This window comes from Impatiens glandulifera, chromosome 1, assembly GCF_907164915.1.
Source record: "Impatiens glandulifera chromosome 1, dImpGla2.1, whole genome shotgun sequence".
Lineage (NCBI taxonomy): Eukaryota > Viridiplantae > Streptophyta > Magnoliopsida > Ericales > Balsaminaceae > Impatiens > Impatiens glandulifera.
The window spans coordinates 146,869,657-146,880,773 of NC_061862.1; the positions used below are offsets into that span (position 1 = coordinate 146,869,657).

The following is an 11,117-nucleotide window of genomic DNA, read 5'->3' on the forward strand; positions in this document are numbered from 1 at the left end:
AAAATGATCAATGATGTGATATGTTTGCAAAAGTAATGATAATGTAAGTAGCACATACTTGTATTTCAATTTTCATTTATGTAATCTTAATCTTAAAGAAAAAATATATTGATAAAATGAAAATCGAAATTTCTCTCTACAAGAAATCATTTAAAGATAGAACAAGAAAATATAAGTATTTAAAGTATTGTTTTATACTTCTAGAAGGTTCTTAAAAGCTGAACATGTTGTGTTATTGGTTCATGAACTTGAATCAAAATTGAAATTTTTAGATTCAAACAATTTCAAATGGTTAAGAAGAAGGGATAGTATTGGAGTTTGAGAGATTATTGTAGACATCACTAAAATGATTTTGAAGTCGTACCATTCTGAATAAAAGCTAAAAAGCTGAAAACATAAATGAATTATCTGATTACAATACTTTCAATTCTAGTGAATTTAAAAACGGTAAATTCCAATTTCTGCAGATATTCCTGTTCTGCTTCGAGATTGGAATTCTTCTCCACGTTCCCGCGAGGGCGCTGCAATCCGATACAATATATTTCCATAACTCTTCAACGCTCTTGCGGGTTATGTCATATACCCTTGCATTCCATTCTTGCCAAATGTTATACACCACTGCTCCAAAGCCGCACTTGAACACGCTTTTTGCAAATCTATTTCCCTTGGCTTTGAGTAGTGTCGCTTCTTTGATTTTATTCCATTCGCTCGAGAAACTGATCAGCTCCAAGTTTTTATAGAATCTGTCACAAAGCTCTTAAGCAATACAACAACTCTCGAATAAGTGATCTAGGATTTCTTCATTTCCTCTGCATAGAAGACAACTTGTATCCGGAATGCTCATATACTTGCTGATACGATCACGAGTGTTGAGTCTTTCCTAAAAGGCGAGCCATAAGATGAACTGGTGTCGAGTGATAATCTTCGTTGACCCTACAAGAGGAGCCCATTCTACTTTCTACGCTTTTTCTCGAGTTACTTCCCATATTTTCTTTGATACCAGTTTCCCATTCTCCCCAGGTTTCCTTTATCATCAATATTACTAAATTGCTAAAAGTATATAGGATCATTATTATGTAAATTGTTATGAATATGAGACTCATAATAACCTCAGTTGTTTTCATTCTCTTTAAACTATTCTACAAAATTAATGAGATATAGTCAATTTCTGATATAATATGATATCACCAATGTTTCTTAGATTAACATTGCTTTAAAAAAGTTATATAGCTTGTCTCAATCCTTACACTTTTAAACTTGTTAGTATTTTATCATTTTTATTTTGTATATCTTTTTTCACATTGGTTGACAAGAAATCAAAGTGTAGTGCTACTTTATCTTCTTTGATTCTTAATGTAACTTATTATCGTTCTTCTGACTTCTGGGAGGACATACACTATCTCACGTTTATAAGATTTTACATTATTATGCGATTACGATTAAGATTAAGATTACGATTACGATATATAATTTAAAACAATATTTAATTCAAAGATATCTAATTAAACATTACAAATAAGTCGTTCATAGAGAATGAGAAATCTAATACATTTGATGTTTAAAAGACAAGGAGACATGAAATTATATTTCTATCTATGAAAGTGGGCTAGATGGGACACTGGTAAATTTAAATTTGATAAATTTGTTATTTCTTTTTGTTTAAATTTAATTGTTTATGTGTTAATTATTAGAATTAATTTGATCAAATTTGATACATATATTATTTAATAACTCAGCATAAATCAAGTTATTCTATTTTAGTTACATCAATCATAATTTTTATAATATATATATATAGACTTAAAGATGTATTTTTAAAAGACACTTTTATACCTTTTTATATTTTTTATTTTTTTGGAAAACGACTTAGTGTCATTTCATTAAAATCCCAAAACAGGAAAGAAAACGGACATAGTTTCCTCTAACTTTCTAACAAACCTAGAAAGTTAGATTAAAATTCAAGAAACAAACAATTCTAACAAAGCAACACACATGACTTACAAACAAAATATAAAGAACTAGTTAGCCTTAAAACATTTAAAAGATGTGACTTCATAATAATTGACTTTCCATTCGCGACAAAGGACCCATTCCCGCTCGCCTTTAGGAACCCGCCTCCACGTTCTAATTAGCGCACCATAATCAAATACAATGTCGCTCCACACATGATCAATGTTTCGACGAACTCTACCAAAGACTCTAGCATTTCTCTCGGCCCACAAATGATAAACGATGGCAGAAAACCCACACTTAAAGACGTTAGAATGAAATTTACTACTTTTAGATAAGACATGGGCAGCAACTCTTATATCCTCCCAAGATCCCGGCAAGCTCACAATTCCCATGGCTAAATTGAAAAGATTCCAAATAGACTTAGCAAAAAAATAGTCACCCAAAAGATGATCAATGGACTCCGCAAACCCACTACAAAGAACTCAATTGGCGTCCAGAATATCCATATAAGCAAGAATACGATCACGGGTACTAAGTCTACCACGGAAATCCAACCAAAGGATGAAACAATGCCTCAAAATAACCTTTGAAGACCAAACGAGAGCAGCCCAATCGACAATTTGACCTCTTTCTCTTATAGCATTCCAAACCATTCTCGACTCAATTTACCATCCTCCTCAGCTACCCAAGAGTGAACATTAGCCCTATCACTTAGACGGATACTACTCAAATAATTTAATACTCGTCTTCCTTTCGGAACCCGTCTAATAATTGAAGCCCAAAGCCCAACATCAATATCGCAAACTGTGGCAGCCGCACAATCCTTTCTAATTCTCAATCCTCAGAATTCCTCTTTAATGATTAATGGTCGGTTTTCGAACCAAGGGTCGTGCCAAAAGAGAGTGCCACGCCCATATCCAAGACGCATATGAAAAATCAAATCAAGGATGTTTTTCAGTTTCAAAATCTTCTTCAAAGACCAAGTCATGTCTTCGGTAATTCTACAAGTTTAAATACTCAATTCACTCTTCAAGAACCTGGAGTGCACCCATTTGACCCATAAGGAATCCTGTTTTGTTTGCAACGCCCAAAGATGTTTGTAAGTAACGACCCGGTTCCATTCCACACAACTCCCCAGCCTAATACCACCTTCGTATTTCGGTTTACAAACATCGGTCCACTTGACTTTCTTGCCCCCACGACCTTGGCTTCCCAAAATAAAGTTACGCATAATGGTGTCCAGCTCTTTCATACCTTTCTTCGGGAGAAAAAATTGTTGAGACCAATATCCAATTAACCCCATGACCACGCTTCCAACCATCTCGATTCTGCCCGCATACGAAAGCTTCTTAGCCGCCCAACCCATAATGACATTCTTGACCTTTTTAATGAGCAGCCTACAATGAATAACTTGAATCTGCCTTGTTGTGAGAGGCATACCCAAATAACGTACCGGAAACGACCCTTTAGAGATGCCCATAATGTCTTGTATCCTTGTCTTTGTCTCATCATCAACATCACTATAGAACACTGCACTCTTATCTATATTAATTGATAAACCTGTAACATCAGAAAAGAATGTAAGCGCATCTTTTATAGTTTGAATGGTCACAACATCAGCATGTGCAAGCAAGAATAGGTCGTCTGCAAAACAAAGATGAGTGATCTTCTCCTCCTCACAGAAAGGGTGGAAAGTGTAATGGAGATTCTTTCGGAATGTCGTTAAGACACTCTCAAATACCTCCATAATCAATACGAAGATGTAAGAAGAGAGAGGATCTCCATGCCTCACACCATTTTCTCCCTTGAAATAGCCCCTGTGTACACCATTAACGCAAACAACAAAGCGGGAGGTAGAGATACACGGCATAATCCAATCAATATATATTCTAGGAAACTAGAAACAACAAGAAAGTCATGATAGTTCCCCATTTAACAGAATCAAAAGCCTTGCGAATATCAATTTTAAATGCAACCCGAGGTGAAATCTTCCTTCTCCCATAACCCTTAAGAAGATTCTGCATTAGAAGAATGTTATGCGATATGAACCTACCGGGAATGAATGAAGATTGTCCTAGACTCACTAACTTAGAAATAACTCTTTGAAAGAGCTTAGCAAGAATTTTGGAAATGATTTTATACACAACATTACAACAAGAAATGGGGCATAAATCTTGTATTTTTTCAGGCACGAAATTCTTTGGTATAAGATATAGCACAGTGACATTCTATTGGGTTAACATTTTCTTATTACGAAAGAATTCAAGCACCCCTTCTGTAATATCATTACCCACAATATCTCAATTGACCTTAAAAAATTCCGCATTGAAACCATCAGGCCTAGGGCTCTTATTACCATTGATACTCACGAGAGCATTTCTGACTTCATCCCTTGACACAACCTTGATAAGATCCCAACTATCCTCATCAAAGATCCTCTTGTCAAAATTCTGATAAAGCGTGTTGAGGTGACTAAGATGTTGCTCGGTATTAGTACCCATAAGCCCACGGTAGAATTGGACAGCCAAGTTCTGAATTTACTCTTGTCCATGCACAAAGTTCCCATTATCCTTCTTGAGTTTATGAACGTTGTTTCGAAGATTTCTGGAAGAAAACATCCGATAAAAGAAAGCCGTGTTCTTGTCCCCGAGAGAAACACACTTCTGTCTCGATTTTTGTCTTATAAAACTCTCCTCTATAGAACTGAGCTCTCTAAAACAAGCAAGATCAGATTTTTCCTCATCCCAAAGGAGATCATCAATGTCCTCATGAAGAAAGCGGGATTAAACCTCCTCAAGATCATCCCTCGCAGCCATGACTCTTTTAGAAATGTTGCTAAATTTTTTACGATCAAATTTAGTGAGCTGATTCTTAAGAAGTCTCAATTTCTCCGACTCCCAAAATATATTGGAGCCATCCACGTGAGTGTTCCAGACCTCATGGAGAATGTCTTTAAACTTATCATTATCCATCCAAAAGTTGAAGAACTTAAAAGGACGCTTCACTCTCTTTTTCTTTTCCCAATAGAGCTTAAGTGGACAATGATCAGAGATTCCCGGGTTAAGGATATAAACATGACTTCTAGGAAACTTAGCAGCCCACGTCGAGTTAATAAGACCCCTATCAATTCTGCTCCTTTTAATTTGCTCATCACCCCTCGTAGAGGACTAAGTAAACAGGTTGTCGGAGTTGGTCGGTTCGACACACCCAATGTCACGAATACACTCATTAAAGTCTATCATGTATTGGGTGATATCAGATTCAGGACTCCTTTCATTTTCAGATCTAGTAGCGTTGAAATCCCCAATAACAGCTCAAGAATCCTCATCAATAATATTGGCTTTCAGACAACTCCACAAAATCCTCCTATCCGACCCCGAATTATAGGCATAAACAATAGCCAAACGAAAAAAATTGTCGTCAACTTTGCTTTTAACTTCAACTATAATAACTTGATCAGAGGAGTAGATCATCTTGATGTCAGCCACATCACTGTTCCAGGCAACCCAGATTCTGTCAGTTCTGCTGTTAGAATTGTGTAAAATATTCCAATTGCTTCCCATACAAAGGCATTTGATGCGATCAACATTGCGGTCCTTTATCTTAGTTTCAAGAATACCTAAAATAGTAAGCTTATGCTCCTCAATGATTTTACGAATTTCCTAGCATTTGATAGGATCATTGAGGCAGCGTATGTTCCATGTCATAATATTCATTATGGATATACGGGTTTGATAACTGAATTTCAACGTCGCTACAGCTAACAAGACTTCTAGTCATTCTGTTAATAGTTAAGTAAAGTGAATCATGTTACTCTAGTAATAGTTACACACATTAAGCAAAATCATCAAAAATAAATAAAAAGAGAGAAAAAAAATCAAAAGTGAAAAAAAGATTATGAAAATATGAAAAAAGAGATACACAAAAATACTTTTTACAAAAACCTTAAATTGATTTCTTTTCTCCTGAAAAAAAATGAAACTTAAATCATGCTATTTTTTCTCTCTTGAAATGTAAAGAAATTAATTAGAATAAATTGAGAAAAAAAATTAAAAAACTATTAGGCCTAAATAAAAATATTAAAAAATATCAAATTTAGGATTTGTTTGAAGATATAAAGTCACATTATCAAAATTGGATGATACAAATAAAATAAATGTGATAAATAAAATATCTAAAAATCATTTTAATATAGATAAAAGTGATAAAAAAAATTGTGTTTTAATCAAGTTATTGTATGAACAACCTTTTCTATTAAAATTATTTCAAACTTTGTATTCCAAATTTCAAATTTACTGTGCATTATAGGCATTTTAAAAATAAAATAATAAATCTATGATAAATTATTTAAAAGATATATTTTTTATTTACATATAAAATAATTAATAATTGTATTTGACATATTTTCCTCATAAAATATACCTTGTTTCAAGAAACAGCTAAAAAATGGGCTGCATAATCTCTTTTTGTTACATTTGACATTATATCTAGGAATCTATTTGTTAAAAAACATGCAATGCAAATCCATATCTCATATGTGTAATATAACATAACCATTTTTCGGAATTCACTGCTCATTTTTTATTTTGTCGAGGACCACATGTGGTTTGAGAGTTGGATTCGAAGATGATTTTGGTACTGATTCATGCTGCATTCATACTTCTTGAATCTTCAGAAAATAAAACCTAATGTTGAACTCATTCTTGGAGGACATTTAGGTTTTTGTTGGAAACTTTTGTTGGTTTAATTTGTAAGTTTTTGGACAAGTTTTAACCTATAGTTGAAAAAAACATATCTCATAATTATAAAAAAAACATAAAGTTAAATATAAATTTGATGAATTCACATGAATACATTGCATGCCATTTGTTTTACGGAGCAATGTGTTTCCCTTCCCGATTTATCATTAGTTTACCCTGGATGCTAATAAATACAATTAAATATATAACATCACAAATATATTTTAATTTTAAGTGTATTTCTTTATAATAATTTGATTTTTTATATTATAGGAAACATATTTTTAAATAATTTTATCATTGACAATTTTTTTTTAAAGAATATGGTACAAGATGTCCACGTGAATTTTCCAAAATTGAACCAGGCGATAGAGATTCTCCAAAATTGAATGAGACGAGAATGATATTAAAAAAAAATTCAAAATAAAACTGAGTGAAATAAAACTGAGTGAAGATAATAAATGCATTATCCGTCCTAATTCGACTTGTTGTCATCTCATTGCTCTAAATCATATGAGAAGGAAGGTAAGGTCTAGACTCTAGAGGAATGAAAATCAAAAAGTGAATTTTCATCTATCATAGTGGGTTTGATGGCTTGGAGTAGGGGCAAATATAGGTAGGGGTTCGGTTGGCCTAAATATTTTTTTTTTGTACGGTACAAATGTGATATTACCCTGAATTTTTTAATTTTTTTAATTTAATACACTAATTTTTAAATTTATTTTTATAAACTCTCGTTTTATCTATAATTTTCTCGTTAATTTTTTAAAACCAATTCCAATTATTTTTCAAGCCCCAACATGAATTTTTGGATCCGTCCATGACTAGGTTGGAGGAAACATTAACAATTATCTATATGTTGCTTCAATTTCCCACATTTTGGTTGCAATGCTTATGGCAAATTGTTGTTTTGTTGGGACTTGGGAGGTCAAAGTGTGACTAGTATAACTATTCAAAATATAAAAAAAAAATACAAATATGGATTAATTGATGTGCAAGTTCAATAAATAAATGTTAGGTGTGCGTGCATATCTATTTTTTTATCCAATCATAAAGGAACAATATTTCTGTGGTTATTGTTTAATAACATTCTTTCCGATTCATTGCATAAAAAAGTAAATCATGTTAATTACCTTGGGATGTATTTGAAACGTGACCAATATAAACTATATATTTAATAGTTCTATAATAAACATATTTTATATGTAATATTAGACATGTTTCATTTCCTATGACACATACATAATAACAAATGTTGGTCAAGTAAACCTTGAAATGAGACCCTATTGAAAAAAAGGCATTTTAATTCATCATTTAAACGTGATCCTTAATTTTATGTGAATTATTTTCCAAAAGACTAACTAGATGGACAAATAGGGTTGCCGATATTGATTTTATTAATTCATAGGAATTTGTTTTGTTTTGTTATATTTTAATAATTTATAATAAAAAATATGATAATTTGTTCTAAATAAATAAAAAAAAAAAATATTGGGTTTCATCATATGGTTACGTTCTCCTGTCACTAAATTAATTAATAAAATATATTTTATCTTAAAAAATGTGATCCTTATCCAATCTTAGCTTAATTGATCGTGGAACACTAACCATCTTAATTTGAAATCAAATATTTATGTATATTATATTATAACTTAACAGTATATTATCATATGCTAATATTTATTTAATCATACATATGTTACTTCCCAACTTTGAAAAGATACTTAACATTGCATATTAATTAATTAATTAAAACTGGAATGGTCTTATCTCATCAATATATAAAGATATGTATTAATTAGACCTCCAACTATTATATAATTATGTAATCACATCTTTAACTTTCAAATTAGTTTCATTTTAGCCCCTTAAGTTTTGAAATAACTTATTTTACCACACTTATTAAACCGAGTTTTATTTTTGACACATGAAATTCCTTTCATAAAAAATCATTATATATATAAAAAGGCATGTCATTGATGCATTGAAATTTCGTTATGAATGTTCATTAGACATGTGAGGTTGGTGTTCTTCACATTTTATTCAATGTTTAATGTTAATAAACGAATAGACAAAGGATATTATCGATATTAATTCCCGGTACAATCCTTCAGTTTCTCGAGTCAGAACTTCAGGTAATGGTTGCCAAAAGATAAGAGGAAGTGAAAATAATAAAGGATTACAAAAAGATGGTATCGAATATAATATTGTATTCCTTTCAATATTGTGTAGAAACTAGACAGTAAACATGCAAGACTTGCAGATTACTTCGACGTAATTGCTGGAACTAGCACAGGAGGTTTGGTTACAGCCATGCTCACTGCACCAGATGAAAACAATCGTCCGTTGTTTGCTGCAAAGGATATAAACAATTTCTATCTCGAGCATAGCCCAAAAATCTTTCCTCAAGACAGGTAAATTGCATGTTTGTGGCTTTGTGATTCTTGGGTACAAATAGGTCATACTTTCCTGGTCTTAAAAAGATGATGAAAGTCTTTTGGGGACCAAAATATGATGGAGAATATCTTCATAGCATCTTAGAGAAAAGCTTGGTAGCACAAGATTGCACCAAACACTTACTAATGTGGCAATACCATCTTTTATATCAAGGAACTTCAACCAACTATTTTTTCAACTTATGAGGTCCGAGATCTATACCTTTTAAACCTATAGTTAAATTAATCACTTATTTAATCTCGATTTGTAATGTATAACGCTAATATGAAAAAAACATGTAACATATAATTTCAGGTCAAGCATACTCCTGGCATGAATGCCTTACTTTCGGATATATGCATCTCAACATCAGCAGCTCCAACGTATCTCCCCACGTACCATTTCCAGAATAAGGATCATTCCGGGAAGGTTAGGGACTTTAACTTGACAGATGGTGGTGTTGCTGCAAATAATCCGGTATTATTCTCGTTCATCATCCTCTACTAGCAATTAATTGCATGACTATCGTTACTCATTATTTTATTTATATCTTCTCCGTAGACTCTAGTTGCAATTGGAGAGTTGACGAAACAAATCATGAAGGGATCTACAGATTTTTCTACCATAAGCCAAATGGATTATTCGAAACTTTTGGTAATATCTTTGGGGACTGGTTCAGCTAAATACGAGGGGAAATATAATGCAAAAGATGCAGCAAAATGGGGTGCATTCAACTGGATCTCACATGGTGGCTCCACTCCTATTATTGACGTTTACTCTCAAGCAAGTGCTGATATGGTTGATTTTCATCTCAATATTATTTTTCAAACTCTTGATTCCGAAAAGAATTACATACGAATTCAGGTATATGTTCGTTTAAATTCACATCATATTTAATATTGCAACATGTAATTAGTTTAATTACGCGTGTTATTCTTATAATTATTTTGTTGATCCACTAAAATGAATTATTTTAAAGCTTATTTAAATAGTAGACGACGAAACAAAACCTCGAAAATCTTGTCAAGGTTGGAGAAAAATTGTTGAAGAAACCTGTTTCGAGAATGAATATGCAGACCGGTGTAATCGAACCTACTTATGATAATGAGACTAACGAACAAGCTCTGATTAGGTATGCACCACTAAATGGACTCAATATTTTATTCGAAACAAATTTACTCAATCTTCATATATATATATCGATATTACAAACTAGATCGGGTGTCTAATAATCAATGAAATAAATATCTTTGCAGATTTTCTAAGTTGCTGTAGGAGGAGAAGAAACTCAGAGAGACTAGATCATCATCAAACTGATGCATTGACTGCCATGAAAGAAATCTAGAGATATTTGGGCCTTTAAAACGATTCTTTGTTATTCTTTATTGTTAATGCTTTAATATTATTGTAAGTAATGATTGTTAACTGTTACAGTGCCACAATATATATTAATTCATTTTATTATACCCATTAACCATTCATTTGGATATTATGTAAGAGATAACTAAAGAAGTGTATTTTCATTTTATATGGAGAGTAAATAATAATGTCATATATAATAAAATTAATGAAAAATTGAAACTTTTTCTTGTATATATGTTCTAAATTTCTTGGCAAATGTTTGGATCTTCATTTTTACCAATGTCTTCTTCAACATATTAATCTTCTATTAGAAGGTTTATGCTAGATGCAAATATATTTAGAACTCATTCTTTTTTAAGTTGGAGGGAAACTGTCCATATGAAAAGTCTAAGTGACGGTAAGTTGTTATGATAAAAAAATATATTAGCAAAACAATGTTATTAACAATGACAAAAAAATAAATAAAGCAGTTTCAATATAATACAATAAAGTATAAGCATTAACACCACAATAACACACCAACATTTAAATCTATCAACCAAACTATAGAATTAATAAAAACGGTACATTTCAGGTTCAACATTTAAGATATGTTAAATGTTTCGTCTTCTGCAATGTGGTTTTGTT

At 32.0% G+C, this 11,117-nt stretch overlaps 1 pseudogene; it reads left to right on the top strand.

The window, feature by feature from the left end:
• Nucleotides 1-4,502: 4,502 nt before the first annotated feature.
• Nucleotides 4,503-10,445, top strand: LOC124909743 (annotated as a pseudogene).
• The last annotated feature ends 672 nt before the right edge of the window (nt 10,446-11,117 follow it).